General features: G+C 37.6%; 1 long non-coding RNA gene across 3 annotated transcripts in view; it reads right to left on the reverse strand.

Moving 5' to 3' along the window:
• The window catches only part of LOC123334995, a 63,830-nt gene that overhangs the window by 46,440 nt on the left and 2,720 nt on the right, over positions 1-14,670 (reverse strand). For all 3 annotated transcript variants that reach the window (XR_006553190.1, XR_006553189.1, XR_006553188.1), the window contains exon 2: positions 1,898-2,128. This is a non-coding gene — a long non-coding RNA (uncharacterized LOC123334995). The remainder of the gene's footprint in view (positions 1-1,897; positions 2,129-14,670) is intronic.

Genomic DNA, 14,670 nt, shown 5'->3' on the forward strand with positions numbered 1-14,670 from the left:
AATTTTGGAGCATTTTCTTTTGGTGTAATTCAATCCAAGGTAACATTGGTGTTTGTAATTCAATCCAAGGTAATACTGTAGTGATATGCTGGTATACACATCCTGGCAAGGCTTTGGTCATGAAGCAATTATACAAGTCAAAAGATAAAATAATTGAATAAATTGATTGCAGTCGTATGCAGAAATGGACTGAGCTTCAAACTGGACGTGAAAGAAAAGTTGAAGGATGATGCAGGATGAGGGCCTGGAAGGTATATACACCTTAGTGTACATGCTTGTTGTATGGGGACAGAGACAAGTTTGAAAGCTGTTTATGTAAGGAAACACTTCTAGCAGAAGCCAAAAGCTTCTGCCTTCGCTCACAATAGAAAAGCCTTGACTTATTCATTCTGCTCTGGTATGGGCTAGAGGGGAAAACAATTGTCTACGGAGTACCAGTGAGAGAGCAAAAATAAAAGAAAAGCTAGAGCTGGAAAATAAGCAGATAAATACATGAAAACAAATCCCTACATCATTTGCAGCTCAAGGAAGAGTGAATGAAACAGTTCTCACCAAAGCTAAGCATCAATGCCAGGCTGTAGGAAGGACTATAAATGGAAAGGCAAATTGGGATTAGAATATGGAAGGCACTGAAGATAAGCAGTGAAGTAGATTTAAACAAGTATGAATAATCCCTTCTGATTTTTAAACTAGACTTTGCAAAGAATAAAATGGTAAAAAATAAACTAGAAGTACAAAAGAGGTAGGCAGAAACAACCTTTCGTATTACATTCGCCCGTTACGCGTATTACATTTCAAGCACAGTGGTCAGTAATTCTCATTTAATGTCCATAACAACTTGATGAGGCATATATTATAATTTTCACTTTACAGATGAGGAAGTTAGGGCTCAGATAGTGATGCTCTCTTATTCAGCCTGATTTCACTAATTTGAACCCTTTTAAAAATCATTAGTCTATAAATAAAGGTTTATAGATTCTGCTGATCTTTTCAAAGAACCAATTTTTGGTTTTAATGATTTCCTTTTTCTATTTATTTTCATTCACTATTACTTCCTTTCTTCTGTTTAGCTTGGGTTTGTTTAGTTCTTTTCTAGCTTCTTAAGTTTAAAAGTTTAGGTTACTGTCCTAAGATTTTTTCATTTTTCATGTATGTGTTTAAAGCATTGATTTCCCTCAAAGCACTGTTTTAGCTGCATCACTTATGTATTAGCATGTTGTGTTTTTGTTTTCATTCATCTTTAATTAAATATCATTGCAATTTCATCTTTAACCCATTGATTATTTATGACTGTTTTAATTCCCATATATTTATGAATTTTCTAAATTTCATTCTTTTGTTGATTTCTAATGTAATTCTCTTTTGGTCTATTCTATCATCATACCAAAACCAGACAAAGACATGAAAACTACAAACCAATGTTCCTTATGGATCACAAAAATCACTATATAGTACCAGCAAACTGAATCCAACAACATATAAAAGGATTAGACCCTATGACCAAGTGAGACATATTCCAGGAATGAAATAAATAGCCTTAATGTCACAAAAGCAATTACTGTTGTATCAAGAAACAACAAAAACACACAGTGACCTCAATCAATGCAGAAAAATCATTTCACAAAATCCAACATCCTTTCATGGTAAAACAACACAACACAAGCACACTAGGAAGAAAAGGGAACTTCCTCCACTAAAAAGGGCATCTTCAAAAATCCCAAAGCTAACTTCATACTTAATGGACAAAGACTAGATAAAAGTTTCTCCCCATAAGAATCCCACTCTTGCCACCTCTACTCAACATTGTACTAGAAGTTCTAGATATGGAAATCAGTCAGAAAAAGACATAAAATTCACTCTGATTTAAAAAAGTTAAAGTAAAGCAGTTTTTACTCACAGATGACATGATCTTGCATTTAAAAAACAGTTCCAGGCTTATTCTTGGTGGCACAATACAGTTCCTTGCCTTTGGAGGACTGAGGTTCCTGTTTCCATGCTGACTTTCAGCTAGGGGCTAGTTTCACCTCCTAGACACTTTGCTCAGTCCTTGCTGGGGCCTCCTTCATCTTCAAACCAGAGATAGCACATCAAATCTTTCTCATGCTTTGAATCTCTTGACTTCTTCCTGCTGGGGGAAAAAAAAAACAATCTGCTTTTGAAGGGCTCATGTGATTAAGTTAAGCCCACTAAGGCAATCTCCTTATTACAAAGTCAAACTGATTTAGTACTTTTGTTACGTCTGCAAAAAAATCCCTTCATAGTAATACCTAGATTAGTATTTATTTGAATAACTAAGGTACATGTACACCAAGGGTCAGGAACTGGGGGAAACAGGAGGCATCTTGGAATTCTATTTGGCACAATACCCTTTTTACAAATTGGCTGAACTGTTACAGCATCTGTAACTGTGTGTTTAAGAAATATGTCAGTTTGAGAACAGAGAAAATGAATGCCAAGCTGGATGGTGGCTATGGAAAGACAGAGAACCCATCGTTGCTGCTGAGATTGATGCCAGAGTATAGCATGAGGTGAGTGTGGTTAGAACATAGTGTGAAGAGGGAAGTGACAAGTGAAGCCATAAAAACAGGTAGATGGAGCTTTTATGCCCCATTGAAGAGATTAAGCTTTGTTCTCTGGGCTATGGGTGGCAGGCAAACAACAGAAACTTCCGTGTGCATAGATTATTCTGATAGCATAGAGAAGGATAGACTCTGGAGCCCAACTGCCTGGGTTAACATCTTGCCTCCACCAGCTCTGTGATCAAGTTATTTAACCTCTCTGCACCTCAGTGATCTTATCTGTAAAAAGCCAATAATAAGAATACCTGCTTTGGGGGCTTATCTTGGGAATTAAATGAGTTAATATAAATAAAGCACTTAGAACAGAGATTGGAATGTAGTAACTGATATTTCAGGGTTGATATTATTTAAAAGGTAAGAATGGAAAACATTTAGAAGATTATTGAAATAATAAAGACACAGGTCTGTGTCAGTAAAGACTCAGGCATTTAGATCGAAAGGAAAAAATGCTAGGAAGTAAATCTGACTGGACTTCGATATGGATGAAGATGTGAGAGTAGCAAAGGATTCCTAGACTTTCTGCTGCAGTTGAATGGGGATATGAGAGTCCATAAGCCAAGACAAGAAATAAAGAGAAGGAGTGTATTTCTGATGGGCTGGTTCAGATGCAGATGTTCACTTTGGATATGTAGTCAGATAGATGTCTGAAAATTAGAGTCTAAACTCTGGAGATTCAGGTTTAGGCATGATTGACACATTGATGGTAGATAAATGAAATTATCTAAGAAGAATAAGTAAAACAGAAAAGAGTAACAGACCAAGGATTCAACCTTGAAAACACTACAGGGATGACAGAGAAAACTCCAGCAAAACACAGCAGTGGTTAGAGATTTGTGGTGACAAGGAGAGAAAACCGAAGTGAAAAGAATAAATGATATGAAAAGCGTGTAATGTGGGCAAGAGTATGAGTAGCTTATGAGGACCGAGTAGTAGCCATTGGTTTTAAAGCTGACACTGGATGCTGTTAGGAGAGCAGTAAAGCAGATGAGGCAGCAGCCAGACTTACAGTTGGTCAGGCATCAAAAGCGAGGGAAAGTAGAGGCTTTCAAAACATTTCAAAACACTGCTACAGTTTAGGCCCAAAAAAGGAAAAAAAAAAAGTAGGTCTGCTATAATGTGCAAGAGGGAAGTTCAAAAGGTTGACTCTTTAGTCTGCCTGGCATGAATTGTTTCTCAAGTAAATTATCCAGCATGTAGTATTTTAAATTCTCTGTGATTACAGTTCATAGTAATTCTCCATTAAGTTACTTATGAGTTAGCATTCACTTCCTGTGAAACATCAACCAACTGTGATTCAAATCTTCTAGGGAGAAAACTGGCTCAATGAAATATCACTTCTGTTACAGATCAAAGGTTTCCTTTTCCCCGTGTTTGTGACAGAGACCGTTACTTCCTGGTGTGATTTGGAGCCCTCGGGGTTTTTTTTATAATTCCCCACCATTCCTCCTGCGAAGAGTTGACTCATTGGAAAAGACTCTGATGCTGGGAGGGATTGGGGGCAAGAGGAGAAGGGGACGCCAGAGGATGAGATGGCTTGATGGCATCACTGACTCGATGGACATGAGTCTGAGTGAACTCCAGGAAGTTGGTGATGGACAGGGAGGCCTGGCGTGCTGCGATTCATGGGGTCGCAAAGAGTCAGACATGACTGAGTGACTGATCTGATCTGATTTGGTTAGAAAGATCTCCAAACTGGAATCTCCAAATACGTCACGAATTTCTGGGTCATCTTTTTAACTTGGAGATCATTCCAGCCTGAGCAGGCTTGGGGGTCTGTCCTGGGAGGAATAACAGCTGACATTTACTGAGCAGTTTGTGAACACGGCTCACGTTATGATCTCTCTGCGCTCATTTAACCCTCACATAGCCCTGCAATCAGCCGCCATGAAGACCTTCATTTTATAGCAGATAAAATTTCAATTTACAAAGGTTAGATAACCTGCCCAGGGATGCTGCTGGGGAGGAAGAACCAGATTTGACTATAAATAGCCACAACGTGAAGGCAGTGGCGGCTTCATCCTGTGGCTTCTCCTCTACTTGGCTACCATTGATTCTTTCAGTGGAGGAAACACTGGGTTAGCAAAACAAGTAGGAAGTGACTCATACTCTGCATGATTCAGGAGCCTATTTACTATGAGAATAAGTCATGAGTTACTTTCCTTCCCTCTTCCCTGAGTTTGCCTTCTACCCACCACAGAACACAATATCATCTTTACCAAAGAGAAAGCAGGAAATAGAAAAACATAAATGCCAAACAAGAACGTCAATAAATAGGGAAAATGACATTCAGTCTACCTATGAAGGGGAAACCCAGTCCATCCCCCTGTATTTCTTTTTTACTCTTACCCTACTGACATAGAACACTTCCAGTCAGCAAATGTGTGGCCATCTTTCCCCACGAAGAGCTCCCAGTTCAGTGGTGGCTGTGGAGGCGGAAGGATTTTCTCCGCATCACCAAGCAAAGCTCAGGACACTAGCAGGGGTTCCTACAATGTAAATTCTGGCACTATCTGAGAGAACACCAGGTTCCACAGGTTGAGAGGTCAGTTTTATAAAGACTGCCCCTCCCCTCCCCGGCGGTTATCTGTGCTCCTGACACCCTGACTGCAGATCAGAGGTTCCCATGATCCCCTCCTTGTTCCTTATACTCCAGCCACAAGTGCAGGTTGTTACCTGTATTTCTGACTATAAATCAGGAGTTCCCAAGATCCACCCCCCTCCTTGAGTTGGATTAATTTGCTAGAGCAGTTCACCAAACTCAGAGGAAACATTTTACTTAGTAGATTAATGGTTTATTCTAAAAGGATATAAGTCAGAAACAGCCATTCTGAAAAGATGCACAGGGCAAGATGTGGGGGAAGAACATGGGGCTTCACGGCCTCTCAGAATGTACCACTCCATCCAAACTCGACGTGCTCAAACTGAAAGCTCTCTAAATTCTCTCCTTTGGAGATTTTATGGAAGCTTCATTACCTCCATAAAACTGAATAAATGATGAAATAAACTCCGTGGTTTACTAAATAAATCATTGGCCACTGGCAACTCCTTCTACCTCCAGCCCTCTCTCCCTTTCCAGGAGTTCAGAGGATGGGACTGAAAGTCAAAACCATCTAATCCAGCCTCCATCCCTATGGTTCAAAAGTCACAGCATTAACATAGCAAAAGACAGCTTGTTTTCTCTTACCACCTGAGGATAAGAGGAATTTCAAGGGTTTTAGGAGCCAGGAATATTGTTTAATGGTATAGATGTTTTTATTGGTATATTGTTTTTATATTGTTTATACAAAGGTATATTGTTTATGAATATATAATTAGCAATATCTTAATTCTATAAATTCTATAAATCAGTTATACATATTTATAGTTTTTTAATTGAAGTACAGTTGATTTACAATGTCATGTTAGTGTCAGGTGTGCAGCAAAGTAATTCACATTGAATATATTCTTTTTAAGATTCTTTTCCCTTATAGGTTATTACAAAACACTGAGTATAGTTCTCTGTGCCATACTGTAGATTCTTGTTGGTTATCTCTTTTGTATACAGTAGTATGTATATGTTAATTCCAACCTCCTCATTTATCCCTCCCCACCTTTCCCCTTCTTTAACCATAAGTTTGTTTTCTGTGTCTGTGAGTCTTTGTTTGGGAAATAAGTTTTTTGGTTTTTTTTAAGATTCCGCATATAAGTGACATCATATGGTATTTGTCTTTCTGTCTGGCTTACTGCACTTAGTATCATCATCTCTATCCATATTGCTTCAAGTGGCATTATTTCATTCTTTTTTGTGGCTGAGTAATAGTTGAGATTCCCTGGTGGCTCAGATGGTAAAGCGTCTACCTGCAATGCGGGAGAACCGGTTCAATCCCTGGGTTGGGAAGATCCCCTGGAGAAGGAAATGGCAATCCACTCCAGTACTCATGCCTGGAAAATTCCATGGATGGAGAAGCCTGATGGGCTACAGTCCATGGGGTCACAAAGAGTCGGACACGACTGAGCGACTTCACTTCACTAATAGTTGTTATCAGGTAAAGTTTACAAATAACTTCTCCATATGTCTAATCACATCTCAATGGGATTTGGAGTATGCTTTAGAATGAGAGAATGTATGGTCTAGCTGGGCAATAATGCATTAATGATATAGAAATAAGAAAATAAAATTAATCTACTGACACATTACACAAATATATTTTTCAAATTAGGGTATCAGATCAGATCAGATCAGTCGCTCAGTCGTGTCCAACTCTTTGCAACCCCATATACTCTTGGAAGAATAAAAGTATATGAAGAAGTGATTTTGAAAATTTGAACTAATTCTCTTGTATTAAATTTTATAGAAAATTTGATTAGCTTCTATAGAATTAGTATCTGATGTTATGGGGTTTCCCTGGTGACTCAGCAGTAAAGAATCCACCTGCCAACATAGGAGACACAGGTTCAGTCCTTGAGTTGGGAAGATCCCCTGGAGAAGGAAATGTCAACCCACTCCAGTATTCTTATCTGGAAATCCCATAGACAGAGGAGCCTGGCATGCTACAGCCCATGGGGTCACGAAGAGTTGGACATGACTAGGAGACTAAGCAACAATAAACATTTCATTGTATATATGTATATATACCACGGCTTCCTTGTCCATTCATCTGTCAATGGACATTTAGGGTGCTTCCACGTCTTGGCTATTGTAAATAATCCTGCAATGAATGTTGGCTGCATGTATCTTTTTGAATTAGTTTTCTCTGGATATATACCCAGGAGTGGAATTGCAGAATCATATGGTAACTATTTTTACCCTATTATAAATCCCAATATCATAGTCAACCTTCAGTAGAACAAGTAAAATCTCCCACATTTATTTCCTGGCTTAAGTGAATGTGCAAATGGTGATTCCATAAACCAAGGCATCTTTTCTGACAAGGTCTACTTGCCTTTGAGTTGCTAAGCAACTTCTTTCCCTCATTCCTATATGTGTCCTAATAATCACTGCCCCTCAAACTCTGGCCCTACCATCCTATTCAATCCATAATCCAAATACATCAACAATACATTGGATGAACTCATATTCCACAGGTTCTTCCATGCTCCAGGAATGTGTCATTTTTCTTTCTTTCCCTAAATTTTGCACAAATAATCTTGTATCTGATATTGTTTAATCTCTGCTTACCCTCCTTAGAGGAGAAGCTTCTAATCTTCACCTAAGCTTAACTTAACAATATTTTCAGAGATTTTTTTTTCCTCTCTCAAATTTTCAGGTGGAAAAATCTCTGCCTATTCAACAAAATGATAGCACACTCTATGTTCATTTTACTGATCAAAAGTTTGTTACCATTCATATAATAATTCCTAATTACAAGTCCTGCCCCAGAAAGGAGGTAGCATATCATCTTGTTTTCACAACCAGAATAAATAAATTTGAAATGGTCCTCCCAGAGACCCTTTAACGGCTACAAAACAACTCCAACGATAGAGTTCCAAATACTGTGGCTACCAGGTGGGAGCTATTTTTGAACAGACCTAGCTCTTACTGTCCCTCAAATTATACCACTGACATTGCCTCCCACTCTGTTTATAAGTAGGACCATCCCAGCTCAAAAGAATTTAATACTATTTCTTATTAATAGATCTGGAAGATTTGTGAGAATATATAAATTAGGGTAGGGAAACATTTTTCTCTTGAGTGTCAATGTACTTCAAAGCTTCAATAAAGACACCCTAGACATGAAACCTAATTTTAGTTAAAGAGGTTTTGCTCTTTTCTATTTTTATTACTTCTAAAATAAACTTTATTTTTAAAATACTTGTTAAATATTTGTCAATAACTTACCACATGTAAGTCATTCAAGATAAAGTAGAGAATAAAATGGATTTAGTTTCTGCCCTCAGGTAGTTTAAACACTACCAAGAAAGACATATACCAAACAAGTTATAAAAATATGAGGTAAATTGTATATGACAGAGAAGCTAAAGCTGAAATTTTTTTAAGAGGAAAAATTTAGATGTCAATTACTTCCAAATCTATTGCATTCTTCATAGTTTATCATTTCTCCTATGAAAAAATACCTTAAGAAAATAATGGGAGGAAAAGAGAACTTAATTCTGACCCTTTTCTATTTCTTGTTCATATATGCTGCTGCTAAGTCGCTTCAGTCGTGTCCGACTCTGTGCAACCCCACAGACGGCAGCCCACCAGGCTCCCCTGTCCCTGGGATTCTCCAGGCAAGAACACTGGAGTGGGTTGCCATTTCCTTCTCCAATGCATGAAAGTGAAAAGTGAAAGTGAAGTCACTCAGTCATGTCCGACTCCCAGCGACCCCATGGACTGCAGCCCACCAGGCTCCTCCATCCATGCCTCCTCCACCAGGCAAGAGTATTGGAGTGGGGTGCCGTTGCCTTCTCCGTTGTTCATATATAAGCATACTCAATTTCTAAAAATGGTTAGACCTTGGTAGGCAGCAATTTTTATCTATTATAATAACAGCTTCATCCAGTTTAAAATAACATTTTATAGAGATTGTAATTTCAAGACAGCTTAAGTAGAAGTCTTTCAGTATTTTGGCAGATCATATGGGTGACATTTCCTAAGGTCTGTTCCTTAGGTACTGATAAAAACCAGAAGTGATTACAGCCCGTTTTATCAGTGTGCTGGTAAACACTTTTCAGGAAGAGAATCATAAGATATCTTTGACAAAAAAGTAAAAAATTTATCTGGCAAGGCAATTAGGATTGCCAAAATTAACTGCCCAATTAGAATTTTTCCAACCAAAGACTCATAATTATACAACTTTCCCTGACAGAACATGTGTTGTATTAGACAGGAGGATGTAAAGACCTTTATGGACAATTATTTTGCCAATATATAAAGCACAAGTTCAAGTTAAGCATGTGACCTCAAACCTATACAGAGTTACTGTAATGAACCCTTTTCCAGTTCCCACCATAGAATAAAGGTAAACATGTGCATAAGCTTTTACTCTATCAAGACTTCTATTGTCTACATGATGACTGAAAAAAATGAAAATAGCCTGAACAATTGATGGTGAATACTTTGATATACCTTGTGGCTCAGAGGTTAAAGCATCAGCCTCCAATGTGGGAGACCTGGGTTCGATCCCTAGGTCGGGAAGATCCCCTGGAGAAGGAAATGGTAACCCACTCCAGTATTCTTGCCTGGAGAATCCCATGGACAAAGGAGCCTGGCAGGCTACAGTCCACGGGGTTGCAAAGAGTCAGACACGACTGAGCGACTTCACTTCACTTCACTTCACTTTGATATAATGCAGACTAGAAGGTTTAAAGCATTAAGAACAATTATTGTTATTTACTTATTAATTTTTTTGGCCATGGCATGTGGGATCTAGCTCTGAGACCAGGGATCAAAACTTTGCCCCCTGCAGTGGAAGCAGAATCTTAACCACTGGACACTAGGGAAGTCCCATAGTTGTTTTGTTGATCAATTAACTATGGTTTCCTATTCCATGGTTTGGAGTAAAATCTATTTCACTTTGGAATAAAAACAACAAAACCTTAACTAAAATAGTTACGCCATCAAAACAACAAACATGGGTTGCCTCAAATTACTCCGTTCCTAGAGGTCAAGAATGGATGTTACAGCCATAAGGATAACTTTCTTATTCTTTGAGATATCAGCAGACAGAAGGATTTCAGGCATTAAAATGAAGTATTTTATTATTTAAGAGTGCTTTTTTCTTCTAAACTCTAAGGAAAATGATGTAACTTTTGACAGCCAGAACTTTGAAGAATCAGTGAGACAAAATGTGCTTCAAGCTTAATTACTCAAAAAAATGGTGGTAGAAAGAAGTCATTTTCAGAGTTCACTTTTAAAAGGGTAGTCACAAATGACACACATTTTACATCGAAATGAAAACAATGCTACGAACCTTAACTTCCCTTTAAGTTGTATGTTGATTAAAACATAATTCATGATTTTTAATAGCAAAATTACAAATAGAAAATATTACCATTCATAAAGATCGAAAGAGAGTTAGTAGTGAGGCAGCCTGCATGCCAATCTACTAGGCAGAAATGAAGCTTCTCTCTCATTAAAGAGCCAGGAATATATTCCTGATGCACTGAATTATTTTACTTCAAAACTTTTATTCCTCCCCTTCCATAAAGAATTAGACAATATTAGGACATGTTTTTGGAGAAGGCAATGGCACCCCACTCCAGTACTCTTGCCTGGAAAACCCATGGACGGAGGAGCCTGGTGGGCTGCAGTCCATGGGGTCGCGAAGAGTCGGACACGAAGAAGTGACTTCACTTTCACTTTTTACTTGCATGCATTGGAGAAGGAAATGGCAACCCACTCCAGTGTTCTTGCCTGGAGAATCCCAGGGATGGGGGAGCCTGGTGGGCTGCCGTCTATGGGGTCGCAGAGAGTCGGACACGACTGAAGCGACTTAGCAGCAGCAGCAGCAGGACATGTTTTGACATAAGTAACAGGTATTTAAAGCTCCCTAATTTGTCTTTTTTAAGTGGCTTGTAGGACTATAAATTTTCATTCCATATAGGATCCCACAGAAGTTCACTGTTAGCTTCTTAAATTATCTAGAGACATTAAAAGTGTAAACTCAGTCAGCGGTTGTCAGGGGTTAGATGGAAGGAGGTATGAATAAGTGGAACACAGAGGATTTTTAAGGCAGTGAAAATATTCTATGATACTGAAATGGCAGATAAATGTCATTATATATTTGTCCAAATCCATAGAATATACAACACCAAGGGTGATCCCTCATATAAGCTATGGACTTTGGATGATAAGAATGTGTCAACATAGGTTCATCGCGTAATAAATATCCCACTCTGAGAAGGAGGTATGGACAGAGTTGGGGGGAGGCATGCAGATGTGAGAGGAGGGACATCTGGAAAATCTCTATACCTTCCTCTCAGTTTTGCTTTCAACCTAGAACTGCTCTAAAAAATTATCTTTTTAAACAAAATAGTCTCGAGAGGGCACTGCACATAGTTTTTAGCTTTTTCATTTTTTACAAATATTCCAGTTGAGGGAGAGGACTTCTAAATTCTGCACACAATTCTAGTAGTAGTACTCACATAATAAGTAGTACTCAAATAACACAAAGCCTTTTATCCACAAGAAAATCCACAAAGTGATTAAATCATAATACAAAATTATCAAGTAAATTTTTTGCTCTACAAATATTTGTCTATTATTTTATGAGCTTAGATTTACAGAAATGGAGCATAGTGACTGTCTATGAAATTGGAGTCCAAAATTCCATTCAGCAGAGGTCTATTTAAGAAACATTCATGCATAGTAATTTAGTAATAAAAATATACTTTAGGAGTTGCCAGCATCTGATGAAGAGTTATATTTACTCTGCTTGACCTAAGGCAGTTTCTATAGCCTCCAAACAAAGCAATTAATTCAAAGAGTTAAGAATGCCACTCTCAGGCCAAGCAGAGTAAAGCAGTATAGATTTTAACGTATAGGTCACAAAACTCAACACACATCTTTAGAGCTCAGCTATCCAGCAAGCCTCATCAAAAAGTTTTTGACAAAAGAAGTGCTATGTTCACAGCTACGACAGAAGAAAGTAGTATTATAGGCATGTAGAAATGGACGCCCGCAAAGGAGAGCTGAGTCAGAGAAGCCACCAGGATGCTACTACAAGAGTAAAGATCAAATAAGATAGGGACACTTAAAATGAAAAAGAGGTTACAGGTGTGAGAAACATTTCAGACTTCCTCCAGAGTCAGACTCCTGACATGGTAATTTCCAACTAGCAGAAAAGATCAAGCATTTGTGTGGCGAGGAACTAAGACGCTGAAGACAGAAACCAAGAAATAAAGGGCATAAAAATGAGTCAAGTCAGGTTTTAAATCAAAATGTATGGCTATTTTTTTTTTATGAAAGATAAACCTGAAAAGTTGGACTAGAAATCATTTTCGGATTTCTCCCTGCTAATACATTTTCTCTATGGTTTTGATGTGGTTCAATTCAGCAAGCTTTTCTCTATGCCTACATGTACAAGGCTCTGAGCTTGAGGTAGGGTGGGAGGCAACACTGGAAGATTTAAGAATGAATTAGACATGAACAAGCAATGTGCTCCCAGTATAGTGAGATAGATATATACCTAACTAATGAGTTGAACTGTGCAAAGTTCCATAAGAGATATAAGGTAATAAATGGAGAGGAAAAAATAATTAATTCTTAGCTATGCTCTAGGAGAAGTACATTAATCATAACCGCATCCTAAGAACTACTCCGATTTGCAGAAATGGTGGCTGAGACAATTCACAGACTTATCTCAGGATAAGAGCATAACTATGGGGACAACCCGTGACTCTCAGAAGACTTGGTTTACTTATTCAGAAAGTAAAGGATTGAATTAAATCATTTCAGCTTACTATTCACTTTAAATATTTTCTATTTAAGTGTTTTTGGAAGGGGCAGGAGAGTTTGGAAAAGAGAACATTAATAGAGAAAAAATTCCTGGAGATCACCAGATATTAAAGCTACTGACATTTTTTTCCATGTACAAGCTGAAATTACAGTCTCCTCAACTTTGCAAATTTTCAGAATTTTTCATATTCCAAAGTTACCAGCCTTTAAGCTCAAAAGATATTCAATCCCACGCATTTGACCAGCAAGAGAATATTCTTGAGTTGACATCAGGGCAGAATTACTGAGGAATTGCAGTGCTTTCAGCAACAAGTCTACTGGAAGTGTCAATTAGACACAAAATGGAGAAATATTTCCTCTTTTTCTTTTCTTTGTTTACTCATAAAGATCTTCCTTCCAATTTAACCTTTCATGCCTTAATTTAGCCACATGTTGGAACAACTAGATTGTGGTTGAGGAAGAAGGGCAGATTTCCTATTTACAGTAGAATCAATTGGCTGAGCTAGTCTGTGAAAGGAAGTTTAAGATAAATACATGTAAGGCTATTTCCACATGTGTGGTTCAAAGCCTCCCTCCAAAATCCTTTTACTTCCTCACTGCTTAAAATAAACTACAAGTGAGCTTTCCAATGACCTTAAACAAAAAAAAAAGGGTATACATACGATAGATGCATGTATATATAGATAGTGCTAGATATATTAGTTAGTTTAAATACTGCCTTGCCTAGTACCTGCCTAAAAGTTGAATGTAAGAATTCTGTATTTCTGGTGATACTACGAAAGAAATAGATTTTATCTATCTAGTTTACCATTGACTAGTACAGACAATTTTAAAAACATCCAAATGTTTATTCCAAAACACTTAAGTCAAAATTTACTAACAGGCATGCTGTTTTAAGTATTTAGGTTAATATTCTCTTCTAGTCTTAGTACTGTCTCTAAGCACATCACTTCACCAATTATTTGCTTTTGAAATTCTTCTCCATAGGTTTCTGATACAAAATATCACTGTCTTTCTCCATTTTTCTAACAAAGCTGGACTATTTTCCTTCACTTCCCAATAATCAACGCCCTACGCTTTAGTGTCTCCTGAGTAGTCTTGCCCTATGCCAACCTTGATGCATTAGCTAATTCACCCATTTACCCTAAGAAGAACTGTATGTAAACCAGTGCAGCCCAAGTAGACTTTAACATCCTTTTCTCTAAAGGTTATAAGGATCAGGAAGAAAATACAATAAAGACTAGATTTATTGATAGTTATAATTGGTCTAAATTTAAAATAACTATAAAAAATAAGCAAAACAATCAATATTCAAGTGACTGATACTGTAATTCTAAGACGATAACCTTATTTTGCCACTAACATCAACCTAGTTTCTTAAAAGGGTAAAATATTTTACCTGTGTTATCTTTTATACAATCACTCATCAACCGAACATGGAAGAAAAATATGTATTATGTTTCCTTTAATTCTATGAGATCAATAACAATGATACAAATTATTAATCAACCTCTGGTGATTTACTATTTATGCCACTGGCTATTAGATGCAAAATACTCTGAACTAGCTTGTTCAATAACTAGCTTTCCTCATTTGTTTTTCTTTTCCCTCTTGAGTATAAAAGATGACATTGTCATCTTCAACAACAGCAATAAATATTTTTTGATCAGCTTCTACCAGCAAGGCTGTGTGCTAGCAACTGCAAGTGCAAAG

The sequence above is a fragment of the Bubalus bubalis genome, chromosome 9 (genome assembly GCF_019923935.1).
Source record: "Bubalus bubalis isolate 160015118507 breed Murrah chromosome 9, NDDB_SH_1, whole genome shotgun sequence".
Taxonomy (NCBI): domain Eukaryota; kingdom Metazoa; phylum Chordata; class Mammalia; order Artiodactyla; family Bovidae; genus Bubalus; species Bubalus bubalis.